This window comes from Amblyraja radiata, chromosome 2 (assembly GCF_010909765.2).
Source record: "Amblyraja radiata isolate CabotCenter1 chromosome 2, sAmbRad1.1.pri, whole genome shotgun sequence".
Lineage (NCBI taxonomy): Eukaryota > Metazoa > Chordata > Chondrichthyes > Rajiformes > Rajidae > Amblyraja > Amblyraja radiata.
The window spans coordinates 18,233,376-18,247,636 of record NC_045957.1 but is presented as its reverse complement, the minus strand read 5'-3'; the positions used below and the strand labels follow the sequence as shown (position 1 = coordinate 18,247,636).

General features: G+C 43.4%; 1 protein-coding gene across 6 annotated transcripts in view; it reads left to right on the top strand.

Moving 5' to 3' along the window:
- The window catches only part of ppp1r9a (protein phosphatase 1 regulatory subunit 9A), a 124,398-nt gene that overhangs the window by 4,829 nt on the left and 105,308 nt on the right, over positions 1-14,261 (top strand). The gene's annotated exons all lie outside the window — the stretch shown is intronic.

Sequence of the window (14,261 nt, the reverse complement as noted above, 5' to 3'; positions counted from 1 at the left end):
CGCACAAGTTATAGAATTACTGAAGACCAGATTCAGCACATCTGTCTTCCAAATTTGTTACTGGAATCACAAGAAAGTGTAGGTGCAGTTGTGGATTGTACTGGGCTGTACCAGTTGCGGATGGTAACAGATGAGTGCTCTGCAACTTTACACCGATCATGGCTGAAATACAAGCAAAAACACCATTCACTTAAATTATGTTGCTGGTATTCATTAAAAAATCTAAGACGATTATGTTGCTTGCTTATTTTGTCGCTTCATATTTGTGTACATACATATGAATCAGGATCAGGAATTGGCCACTTATCCCCACAAACTTGTTCTATAATTCATAAAGGTCATACCTGTTTAGCTTGTAATCTTAACCCTTCCAGCCTATCCCAATGACCTGCTTTATCAAGAATAGATCTGTCCTTGGTTTATTGATTTGTAAATTGTAGATCCGCTGACAATGGGATCGTTGTTTGCATCCAACCTGCCAAGCTCCCTCACAATCTTGTGGTTTCTCCAGGTCCACTCACTCTCCTCAACTGAAGCAGATATAAGTCTAAGGTACACAAAAATGCTGGAGAAACTCAGCGGGTGCAGCAGCATCTATGGAGCGAAGGAGATAGGTAACGTTTCGGGCCGAAACCCTTCTTCAGTCTGAAGAAGGGTTTCGGCCCGAAACGTTACCTATCTCCTTCGCTCCATAGATGCTGCTGCACCCGCTGAGTTTCTCCAGCATTTTTGTGTACCTTCGATTCTCCAGCATCTGCAGTTCCTTCTTGAACACAGATATAAGCCTAGCCTGCCCAATCTCTTTTCTCCTAAAACAACTTCACATTTAGCATATTAGTACTGTAAACTTTCTGAACTACCCTGTACTAAACAAATTAATGCCTTTCCTTAAATTTGGAAATAAATTGCCCATTCTACATGCATGTTTAATTATCAATAAATTAATTTATTTTTAACTTAAATATTTTAAAGTGGAATATTTTCATTGCAAATTTATTTGAACAGTTTTTAAATTTTATCTGAATATCTTTATAGGATGTTTTTGCCACTTGAAATGTCCACAAAATCAATGCATTCAGCACAGCTCATCCTAAGGGTGCCATATCAGTTAAGAGCAGCTGGAGGGTTAGTGCAGGGGCTGAGCATAGGTCGTGGGAGGCTCAAGAACAGAATAAAGGCTTGTTGTATTGAAACAATACGTGGGTGATGATGTATTAAAGATATTGGTTGCATAAAAATATTCTTGTCATGTCTAAATCAAATTTTCCCAATCTTGTTTGCGGAGGCAAATATAATTTCTTTCAATTGCACGTGTAGTGGAAGTTATTTAATAATTATTTGCATTTTCTTGAAATGAATTAATTCAAGGTAAAATAATGAATAATGTGTACAGAGTTGCTTGTTTCCAGATTCAATTAGTATTTCAGGAAACAATAGCTTAATTTTAGGTGCTCTTTTTCAAGTGTGATGCAGACATGTTGAATTTCAACGGGCAATGGATTAATGGTTTTGAAAGTTTTCACCCATCTCTTTAGTTTTTGGCCCTGGAGACTTTGTGGTTTTTGGACTAAAGCTCATGGACACATTTCTTGTTAGAAGTGTTGATCCAGGTTCAACATTTCTAATGTTATTGTTTTAATATTTTGAAACATGAATAATGGGCATTGGCGTTCAAAGCCTCTCGTTTTAAAACTAGACCATTTTAGTTTACAGGCAAAGTAGACACCTTAAAAGAATAGTCAAGAGTGTTTAATTGTCATGTGAACTGACACCGAAACAATGAAATTCTTACTTGCAGCAATTTAAAGGGCCGGTGAACTCAATATACAGATAATATATGAGTTTAAAACATTCAATGATTAATAACCAATACCAAAATTCAAAAGTCCTTTGTAGAACCAAAGACAGTCTGTAGAAGTTCATATTTGCTGAGGTGCTTATGTAGTGTTCAAGAGCACTCTGTCATAGATATATGGGGAGGGATAATATTTGACTGTTGGAGTTGTCTTTTTATCTTTTGGTGATTGCTTGCATAACAGTTGTATGCCAGTAAGTTTTAGCGTGGGTCACTGTTCAATCTAGGACTGTACTCATTCATGGAGTGTACAAATACAATAATTTCTGACGATTTTATCTGCTTTCTGTCAGTTGCAATGAAGCCTCTTAATGTTTAGCCTCTGAGAGCACAGTTACATTGTAGCTTAAGATCAGATCACTTAAGATATATTTTCATTATGGTCATAGCCCGTTGCTTTGCCAATGTTGAGAGATGTCTTTTGTATGTGGAAGATGTATTGTGAATAATGTAAATGTACATAAAACAAAAATAGTGAAATAATTTGGAATTTATGATTAACAATTTGGCCACTTGGTTTCAAAGAATTTCCCAATAAAAAAATCCTTTGTGGATTTGAGCTCGAATTTTCTGGATTATTTTCCAATTTTTTGGATTGCACAGATAGTTACATAATCTCTTCATTTTCATAGCCTTGATTTGATAATTGCTGCTGCAGTGTATATATAATTAGAATTCATAACATGAATGAATTGGCACCATTCTATGATTACTTGATAAACCATCAACACAATTGTCCTTGATTGAATTGTTTCAGCTTTATGCTATTTTAGTAAACTTCTATTCTAAATTAAATGTTCATGGTTTGTAAAAGTAATTGCTATTTATTTTCCTGCATGCAGTTTAAACCCTTGAATCAGTTTTTTTATTAAGTGCAAAAATATGCACTTCATCATCTAAATATTTCTTGAACACATTTTGTTGAAAGTTCAGTTCACTAATTCAAATAGAGACTGCAATCTGAGAAAGTTAAGGGCCTGTCCCACATACGTGTCCTTGGCATGCAAATTACGCGACCTCGCGGTCGCGTTGAGCCGCGATGGTCCCGCGAATGTTCGGCGCAATTACATGCATACGCACAGCCGTCTGGAGCGCGTGACATCATTTGAAGATGGACACAAAGCTGGAGTAACTCAGCGGGACCGGCAGCATCTCTGGAGAGAAGCAATGGGTGACGTTTCGTGTCGAGACTCTTCTTCAGTCTGAAAAGAAGGGTCTTGACCCGAAACGTCACCCATTGCTTCTCTCCAGAGATGCTGCCGGTCCCGCTGAGTTACTCTTGCATTTTGTGTCTATCTTCAATTTTCTTGGCCCCGCTCTGGGAGTTGAAGTGGGGGCAGTCCAGACCGTAACGGCCGTGAGCCCCAGGCCGAGCTCGGCGATCATTTGCCTGCTTCTGCTGCTGTTGAAAGTGAGACGTTGTGTCGCGCCAGGGTCTTGGGCCTGTCTCACTTTGGCCACCAGTTCCGCGACAGGCCGTTGGCGAGCGAAGATTTTGTTTACTACAAAATTGTCGGAGCCCCGCGCGATGTCGCGCACAACTACAAACCCCTCCGCGCAGCCATACGATGCCCATGCGCCTCAAGGTCGCGTAATTTGTGTGCCAAGGACACGTAAGTGGGACAGGCCCTTTAGTTTCCACTCAAAGACTTTTCAGAACTGGGAAATAGAAAGCATTTTTTTCCAACTTGGCAAACTCTTTGATTTGAAAAGTTAATTGTTTCTCATCTCAGTACCTGATCTGCTGAATGTTTTCAGCATTTTCTGTTTATGATTCAGGTTTCCAACATCTGCGGTTGCCATTTGATTCACTTGATTCCATTGGGTATGACTTTGTCAAGAGTGGATTACCAGCATTGCTTGGGGTCAACCTATCTTGTGTTTTGAATGACACAGCTGACAGATTTGGTGTGTGACATGTCGTGAGCGAATAAATATGAAAGATAAATCTACTTGACCATGTCGTTGCATTTGCCACGGGTACATTTATCAATGAAAGTACTAGCAGGAATGACAACTGCAATCATCGACAAAAAAATACTGCTTAACTCCCTTCTGTGTTATGTGGAACTACAGTCACATTAAATAGACTGAATAGAACAGGCTGTCCATATAATTTTGAGGATCATCATAGGCAAGAATATACACTGCTGCAATCAATTCCTCATTGAACCATTGAACAGTTCAATGATTGAAGGATATGCTTTGAGCAACATAACATACACCTCAAAATGAGGCCTCAAACTGGTGAAGCTCTAGCACAGGGGAGTATGCATGCTCAACAGTAAAAAAAACAACAGCATGCAATAGAGAACCAGACAATCCCAGGATTATTTCTAAGGTCTGCATTCCAGCTGCAATTTGATGTGAAAATAACTTAAAGGGATGTAAGAGGCAACCAAGGATATCCCAACATGCCAGTTTTTCAGCCAATTTGATTTAATCCACATGGCATTAAGAAATGCTGAAATCGCAAGAAACCTCCAACATCTGACACAAGATAAATCCTAGTTGTGGTCCTGAAGACATACTTCCGAAGCTGCTGCACATGTAACCACGGTATCCCAGTACAGTTACGCCATTGGCATCCACCTGAGATCCTGGAAAATTGGGTAGATATGTCCTGTTCACAAAAGACAGGCAAATCCAATTCAACCAATTTCTACTAATCAACCTACTTTTAATCAGAAAAGTTATGGAAATGTTAACAATGTGATCAGGTGGCTATTTCCTTCCCAACATTCTGTTCACCCATGCGCAATGTGGGTTTCACCAGGATTACTTGACAATTGATTTCTTCACAGGCTTAGTCCAAGAGCAGGATCTTGAAGATGATGTGATTAACTGTCCTTGATTTTAATTCACCTTTTGATGGTGCATATCAAAGAGCTTGGGCGAAACACATGTCCGTGGGCATCAAGAAGAAAACTCTTCCAGAAATGAAGTTATAATTTGTAGAAAGGACATTGATTGTGATTGTTGGTCAGTCATCGCAGATCTAGCCAGCGTTTTTGATTAACCATACTGCAAATGCTTCATCATTGTCTTTCCTTCTATAAAGTGTGGATATTCACGTTGCACACTCTAGTAAACCCTCATTTTAATGGATCCCTTCATAAAGGATATTGGTAAGAGCGGACGGACCTCCCGATGGCTGCTAATGCCACCCCAGCTTGTGCCGCCTCCTCGGCCACTCGCAACGCTGGCTCCTCCCACACCTGCTCATGTCACCTCTAGGCCAGGTCTACTACTGCCGCTGCTGACACACACACACACTAGCTTCCTCTGCTGCGTCCGAGCTGTGCCTCCCCCTGCCACTGTCACCGCCGACCCTTACCTGCACTCCTGCTGGCCGCGACCATTTACTCCACCGATCCTCACCTCGCCCCCGGCAGGCCTGGGCCATTAACTCACCTGTATTCCAGGCCTTTTCCAGACAAAGAGTCTGAAGAAGGGTCTTGGGCCGAAAAGTCACCTATCCATGTTCGCCAGAGATGCTGCCTGACCTGAGTTACTCCAGCACTTTGTATCCTTCTGTGTATTAACCAGCAACTGCAGTTGTTTGATTTTGCTACATATACAATGATAATAATTTACTTGGTTATAGAGCACAATCGGCAATAACGGACACCATTCCTCTATAACGAAGGTCACTGTATTCAATTTCATTTGTAGCTTTTGAGGTGAAGTGGTTCTCGCCTACATGTTGTAGATAACATTCAGGAATGGATGGAAAGGTGACATTTGTATCTTCAAATTGCCAAGTTGGGTAATGACCTGCTCTATGGAGAGAGTGTGTAATCTATCTTTGATATATAACGCATCACAATTGCCATAACACCATTATTGTATTGTATTGTATTGTATTCAAATTTATTGTCATTGTCTCAATTAGAGACAACAAAATGAATTTCCCTTTACAGTCAGTATCATAAAAATTAAACATCCTTGGAGTTGCCATTGACATGGAAATTAATTGGACTAACCATTTAAGAAAAAAATTAAAAGCGCTGGAGTAACTTGGAGGGTCAGGTAGCATCTTGGACGACATGAAAGGTAACATTTCGGGTCAGGACCCCTTTAATTATGGTTGCAAAAGTAAGGCATAAGTTGGATATCTTTTGGAAAGTAATTCTCCTTCTGACACCCAAAACCTTTCAGACCTTTGAGGAAACATCGCACTCTTGTGGAGTGAAAGCGTGGCCAGGTTCATGTGAGTCTATGATATTGGTTGTCTTTTTGTGGGTTGGGGAGGGGTTGGGTTAGTATCATGTTATTGATCGATGTTGAGGTAGGATTGTGGTTAGTGTGCACTCTTCAAGAGACTGATGGGAAGAACTGTTCATGATCCTGGAGAACACAGTCTTCTGGCTCCTGTACCTCCTTTGCGATGGTTGTAGCATGAGAGTGTGGCCGGGGTCGTGTGGGTCTTTGATATTACCTTCCTTTTTGAGGCGGCGTCTCCTGTAGATCCCTTAGAAGGTTGGGAGGTTACTATTCCATGATGCATCGGGCAGTGTACACCAAATTCTGCAGTCATCTTCGTTCCTGGGTATATGAGTTACTGAACTAGATTGTAATGCAGCCAGCCAGTGTCCTCTCTGAAATACACTTAAAATGTTTGATAAATTGGTGATTATACATTATCATCAATCTTCAAAGGAAGAGTTGTTGATAAGCTTCCTTGGTGATTGCATGAATGTGCTGGGCCCAGGACAGATCTTCCGAGATGAGCATACCCAGGAACTTGAAGCTAAAATCGAGTTCATGGATCTTTGGCTTTCACTTCCTGAAACCAATCTCAAACATTGAAAGCAAGATTGTTGTTCTAGTGCCAATCATCAGATTATCAATCTCGAGGGAGAGTGATAATCTGATGAATGGTGCCAAAACAATAATGTACTCTGACTCATCATTAGCTGTTATGCCTCCAACAATGGTGGTACTGTTGGTGAATTTAAATTTTGCATCGGAGCTGTGAATGGCTACACAGTTATGGGTATAGAGGAAGTAGAGCAGGGCACCAAACACAAATCCTTGAGGTGCTTCTGTGTTCATGGCCAACGAGGAGGAAGTGTTTTTACCAATTCTTACAGATTGTGGTCTGCCTATGAGGAAGTCAGGAATCCAATTGAATAGGGACGAGCAGAGACTCGGCACCTTGAGTTTGATGATAGATTTCGGGGGGGGGGGGGTGATGGTATTAAACACTGAGCTGTTGTCGATGAATAGCAGCCGACATTAGTGTTCCTATTGTCCATTCTGGTTCAATGCAGAGTGGAGAGCCAGTGAGATAGCAACTTCTGTTAATCTGTTGTGGTGGTTAGTGAATTATAGTCGGTCCAGGTCCTTGCCATACCATGAGTTGATGTGTGTCATAACCAACCTCTTAAAGGACTTCATCACCATGGACATCTGTGCTGATGGTCTGTAGTCATCAAAGCATATCAACTTGCTGCTCTTGGCACCAGTGTTATGGATGTTCTTTTAAAACAGGTGGAGACATTGGGTCCTAGTACTGAGAGGTTGAAGATGTATGTAACAGCTCCAGCCAGTTTGTGCACCCAGGCCTTTAAGAATACTGCCAAGTATGTTTTCCTACTCGCAATTTCTCCGTCTCCGCTGCATCTGCTCCCAAGATCAGACTTTATATTCTAGGGCATCCACAATGTACTTTATTTTGTAAACATGGTTCCACCACTGCTGTTGTAGATGGATCCCTCACCTGCATCTCCTTTATGTCCTGCAATTGTGCTCTTGCTTCCTCTCCCCCAGACAGAACAAGGATAAAGTTCCCCTTGTCCTTGCCTTTCACCCCATCAGCCTTTGCATCCAACACATTCTCTGACACTTCTGCTACCTTCAACATGATCCAACCACCAGTTGCATCTTCCATCCCAACCCCTTTCCACTTACTGCGGCGCCCATTCCCTCTGCAACTCCTTGGTTCACTCATCCCTTCCCACCCAAAGCACCCCCTCCCCAGGCACTTTCTCGTGCAACAGTATTGGATTAAGATTATGGTGCTGTTGGGGGCTGTGGGGCCCTGATGTTCTCCTTTTCAAAGTGTGCGTTGAGCATTCAAATCTGATATTGCCAGATTTGAATGCTCGACATCAAGTCTTCAATGGGCTGCAGTCCTCCTGGTTAGGGAACATTCGGATAGTCTTGGTGGGAACACACTTCGGTGCATTTCTTTATGAAGTTGTTCAGGTCCATTGCTGAGTGGTTGAACACCACCCAATTCACCAAAACCAAATAATCACAAAGTTGCTGCTCTGCCTCCCCTGACCTGCTCTGTGCAAGCCTCTCCACCAGAGCTGTGCTCTTAAGTTGCTGTCCATATGCAGGAAGGAGGAGCTTAGATGGGTGGGGTGTTTTTTTCTCACCCAAGGTGAAGGCAAGGGATAGAGCGATAACTGTTTTTGATAGTTTGAAGATGGGTCACGACCCAAAACATCACCCATTCCTTCTCTCCAGAGATGCTGCCTGTCCCACTGAGTTACTCCAACATTTTGAGTCTACCAGCCGTTTTTTATGGTGGAGTAACAGCGATTGAGAGTACTTGATCTGGTATTGCAGAAAATGTGTTTGTGGTAATTTATAAGTGACAGTTTTAAACTAACTTAGTTGAAGTCTCTAACTGATGGAAAAGGTGTTGGGATATGCCATCTAGTGTATGTTGCTCACAGTATACCCCATAGATTCCAACATCGCCCACAGAATCCAGACAACTGCCTGCGGTGGGAAGTAGACCGCAGCCATGATGATGGAGGTGAATTCCCTTTGGAGGTAAAAGGGACAATACTTTTCTATATGTTCCATGTGGAGGAGTAGGTGCCAGACAAGACCACTACATCCTAGCACAATAAGAGTTTACCCGATGAAACAGTCAGATTAAAGTGTATGGAACGCGCTCCTTCACATTATTTAGCAATTTCCAATGTGATTCAATGAAGGATCCATGAAGCCAAGCTCGGTGCATCAGGCAGCATCTGTGGCATGAAATGGACAGATGATGTTTCCAGTGAGGATCCTTGTTTGGACTGAAGGAGAGAGAACATAACTGATAGAGAAGGTGAGTGGAAGGGATGGGGCAAGAGCTTTTGAAGTTGGTTGCAGTTACCCACCAATTTGAACCCATGATCTCTCCGGCAGCAAATGATTTGAAACTACTTTTATAGAGTTTAGCCTTGCTTGAAAAATAATATGCTAAGATGTGTTGCATTTACCTGGTCAGATAAAGCCTTTGTTCAACATTTCATTTCAATGACATCTCAATGATTACATCTCAAATAATTATATGCTCATGTCCTGAAAATGGACTACAATCTTTGCTCTTCAGATGTAAAGGCATCTGTAGTTTGAGATACTACAATAATTTGGGGAATTGAGCCAAACTGTGCCTCACTATGGTATCCATTTTAATTTAGAATTCAGCACTGAATTTAAAACTATACACGGGCAATAACAATCTTCAGCAACATTCTTTGTTAGGTCAGTGACAGAGACCTACAGCACAGAATTAGGCCCTTCCACCCAAAATGTCTGCTAACCTTTCTGTCCATCTACATTAATCCCAGCTATCTGTATTATGATCATATTCTTCCATGCCTTGTCTATTTATCTGTTTAAACACCTCTTTGAACATTGTGACTGTTTCCGATTCCAACACCATCTCTGCCAGTTACATTCCAGATATATTTTTTGGGTATAATAGCCCTGTCTCACGGTGCGAGCTGACCCACGAGATACCCCGAGTGAAAGACTAGTGGTTGTGTACGAGATTCCAAGTGTATGATCAAGAGTTTAACCGAGTTCCCACGGGTATGACTAAGTTTGCCGTTTACTTGTCATTTCTGCGTTGTTCCAAGTTCCTCTCCCGAATTACTCTTGAGCCAACCGTGAATGAAGGTCTGTTTTAATAAGCAACAGTGTTAAAAAAGAAGGCATCTCCATCCTGCGGCTTTGAGTTAACGATAGAATTCAGTGAGGCCACATCTATTGCATTTTGAACTTCTCCTTTTCCCAGAGAGATCAGGTCACCGCTTGATTCGCGCGTGGAAAAAGGCACTTTTCTTCAACTCTTACACAATTCGGAATAAGAACAAAGAACCCTCGCTGTTCTTTCCGAGGGTTGGTGGTGATGGGGGTTGGGGGGGGGTTCATTTTTAAGTTAAACAGGTAGAACGAGCTATATAAGTGGTGTTTGGTCTCTAGGAATTCGGCTGGTTCGGTGACAAATATCCATTACAAACAAAAGTCACGTAACCCCACCTCTCCACATTGTCGGCTCACCTGAAAACGGACAAAAGAGAAGCCGTTTCTGAGCTTGTTCTGAAAGGTGTCCGTGGGAAAAGGTGTTACAAATGTTGAAAGCGGTACAATCGGCTGCAGTTTCGGGGCACCCAGATCTCACTCCACCAACACACATATACAACTTTAAGCAATATCCCACTGTGTATCTGAACTCATTCTTCATTTCGTCCTTATCTGGGAAACAAATAGTCATTTTCTGCAGTGGACCGCCCGCGTCCAAGCAGCGAAAGGCTTCAATGCTGTTGGCATTGTGAAGATCTGAAATGAAGCTTTGCACGGTAGATAAAATATATTTTCACGTTCCTATATTTGGAAAGCGATTAGGCAACATGTGAACATTATTAGAGCCACCCACATGTCTATTTACTGAAGATGATCAGGGGAAAAAAATTCTCACAAAGGGAAATAGAAATAAAGACTTGCTCTGTATTACAGTGCCGTTCAGACTCAGGGTGACCAAAACACCTAAATAACGATACAACCAGTGGTATAAGGAGGAAACAACATGTGGATACACGTGTATTAGTATGGAGGCAGTGGGTGTAAACCAAAATGCTACTCGCTAGATTTAAACTATTCCGAATAAAATTATTACTATCGGTAAGAACTTCACTCTAATACGGAACTAATTAACGCTCGCTTTCCAGGAACTGCATGTATCTTTCATCTGTAAATGGTTGGTTAGTGCTTGTAACATGCATGTTTGATATACAAACCATATTTTGAGTTCAGTTCGACTGTAAACTTTTGAGCAAGTACGCTGAAGTACAAGGGTAACTCCATGATATGAAATCCATTGTCCTTTCATTGTGAGGTTCAATAGAAACGTCATCCCGTCACCCATTCCTTCTCTCCAGAGATGCTGCCTGCCCACTGAGTTAAAGAGCGCCCACGGAGACTCACGAGATACTAAGGTGAACTGACGGGCCACTACGTTCTTACAACGAGTTTAAATGTTTCAATTTTTAACTTCAGCAGTACATTTTACTCGTGGAAAACTTTAAACATGTTTGAATTTTTTCAGGAGTTAACAAGTTTCACGGGTACCTGCCGTTAGCGCTGCGAGTCGCTAAGTTGCGTCCACGAGTTCCGACGTTCCCGCTATGTTAATTGTACGTGATTACCATGAGTTAAATTTGTTTTAAACTCGGGGTACCTCGTGGGTCAACTCGCACCGTGAGACAAGGGTTTAAGTGTGATAGTTGATTCAGCTAGTGTTTGTGGTAATGTCTGTTCTTTAAATGCAAATGTATAAAGCTTGTGTAAACGTGGTGAAATTACCTCGTGAAATATTTTATAAAATTCGTTACTGAACCCATCTGGTCCAGGTGTTTTACCGTTCTTCAGTGAAATGATTGTCTCTTCTATTTCTTTGATTTAAATCTGTGCTCTTAATTCCTCTTGTTCTAGCGGGTTAAGTGTTGGAAAATTACAGTTGTCCAGAAAGTTTGTAATTTTTCTGCTTTCTGTTGTTGTTTTGGATGGGGGGGGGGGGACCGGTGCAGGGTAAATGGAGGGTGGGTCAGTACGGGATGAATGGGAGGATCAGTACAGGATGGATGGGGAGTGGCAGGAGAATCAATACAAGGTGGATAGCGTGATCAGCGCAGGATGAATAGATTGGGGGGGGGGGGGGTAGATGGGCAGGGGAGCACAGGGGATGTCAGTGAGGACTGAATAGAGGCGGGAATGGGGATCAGTGTTCCCGATGTTGGAAGAGTCCAGAACCAGGGGCCACAGTTTAAGAATAAGGAGTAAGCCATTTAGAACGGAGATGAGGAAACACTTTTTCTCACAGAGAGTGGTGAGTCTGTGGAATTCTCTGCCTCAGAGGGCGGTGGAGGCAGGTTCTCTGGATGCTTTCAAGAGAGAGCTAGATAGGGCTCTTAAAGATAGCGGGGTCAGGGGATATGGGGAGAAGGCAGGAAAGGGGTACGGATTGGGGATGATCGGCCATGATCACATTGAATGGCGGTGCTGGCTCGAAGGGCCAAATGGCCTACTCCTGCACCTATTGTCTATTGTCAGAGCGGGATGGAGAGGAGAGGTCTCAGGACAAGGGGGTGGAGGGGGGGGCGTACGAGAGAGAGAGAGAGAGAGAGGGGAGGTGGGGAGGAAGGAAGGTCAGCGCTCTTCGGACAACACCGATCATCACCCCGCTGCCTTGGCCGTCCCTGTCCACCGCCAAGTGCCGCCGCCGAAGGGGAATGCGGTTGGGTTCTCCTCACCACCGCCTCCCCTTCTCCGCCAACCAACAGCAAAGTGCGGGGCCGAGCGGTGCAGGTGCAGAGCGGTGCAGGTGCCTCAGACGGCGAAAGGAGGCCTCCCCCTCCCTCCCTCCTCCCAGCCTTGGCGTGCGGGAGACTTTGTTTTGAAAGCGGATATGGCGGAGTGGCAAGCAGCGGCCACTATCAGGGCGGGTGGGTGCAGGAGGAGGAGGAGCCGCTGCTGCGGCTGCTGTGCGGGGCACGTCATTCGCTCCGACCGTCCGTCACGCCGCACCCAGTATCTTTGCCCCGCACTACAGCTTGTTACCAAAGATACTAGAGGAACTCCTCTAGTATCTTTGCTTGTTACCGCCGCCGACACAAAACGTCACGTTCCTTCCTCCAGTAATGCTGCCTGACCCGCTGAGTTACTCCATTTTTTTGTGTTTATCTTCGGTATAAACCAGTATCTGCAGTGCCAAGCCGGGCAAAATGACTCGCCATTTAGGTTGCCCGGCGGCACTTTGGGTGGTCATTGGCACCCAGGCAACCGCTAATTTTGAGCCCTGAAAGTACTGTAACAGTACTTCAGATAAGAATCTTAATTCAAATTTGGTTTCATAATATAAGACATCGACAAGGACAAAGGACATTTATTGTCACATATACCAATTGTGCAGTGAGATTTGAGTTATATGCAGCACACAAATAAGATAAACACAACACTATAGAATTTAACATAAAACATAAAGCATCCCCCACAACGGAATCAATGTTTCCCACTATGAGGGAAGGCAATAAAAGTTCAGTCCTCTTCCTCTTGTTCACCCGTGGTCAGGGCCTATTTGAAGCCTCCGCAGTCGCCACTACGGACGGCCCGATGTTTCAGGCCCTCTCGCCATAGATTGAGAGAAATATCTTCACATGATTCTTTGATTACAAGATCTCTTCTGTTCAGCCCAGGGCATCATATGGGTTTTTGTTTTTTTAACTCCATACATTCTCCCGGCGTCAGAAGATCACTCTCAGCGGCTTGGAGTTTCCGATTTGGCCGCTTCCTACCGCAGACTGTGGCTCCCGAAGTCCACAGGCCGAGCTGGGCGGAGCTCCAACACTGGCGACCTCGGTGAAAGATCCCAGGCCTCCGCGATGTTAATGTCAGCGCCGCCCGCGGCTGGAGGCTCCGCAGACCACAGCCCCATGGTGTTAAAGTCGGCAATCCCAGCACTCCGGAGCCTCCAACACGGTGACCCCAGCAAGGCATCGGCCGCTCCGCATTGGTACCTCAGTGCTGCGCCAATCCAGATGATAGGCCGCGAGAAGGGGGCGAAGATGCGGCTCGGAGGAAAGACGCATCCTCGACCCAGGCAGCGACTGTGAAAAACAGTTTACCCCTCAGAAAAAAAGCAGAGAAAACCTCAAGAGAAAGACGACTTAAATTTATACTGTTTTGCACAGGTGTCCATGTGCTGTTAAGCAGATATAATACCATAAAAATCCCTGGAATATTGGGTTTCTAGCTGCATGGTGCAGCTTCCTGAGATTAAGAAGCTTTGGAACTGCTCTCAAACTGGCTGAGTTGTGCTTGCTGTTTATATGGAAGCTGCTTTAAATTAATAGTTTGGTGGGGAAGTGAAAGTTCCATTTACAAGCCCACATTAGCAATAAATGTGATTAGCTTTAATAATAAATGCAATGTTTCCCTTGTCCCATGTAGAGTATTTTTTCTTCTAATGCAATCTGTGGACTATTTATGTCTACGACACTGGTTCCATACTGCCATGAATGTGGAAATTAGGTTTTCTCTGCTTTTTTTCTGAGAAAAAGCATCCATGGAAACTAAGTGCGACATCCTCAGCAATTCTTGGGAATCCTTGGCC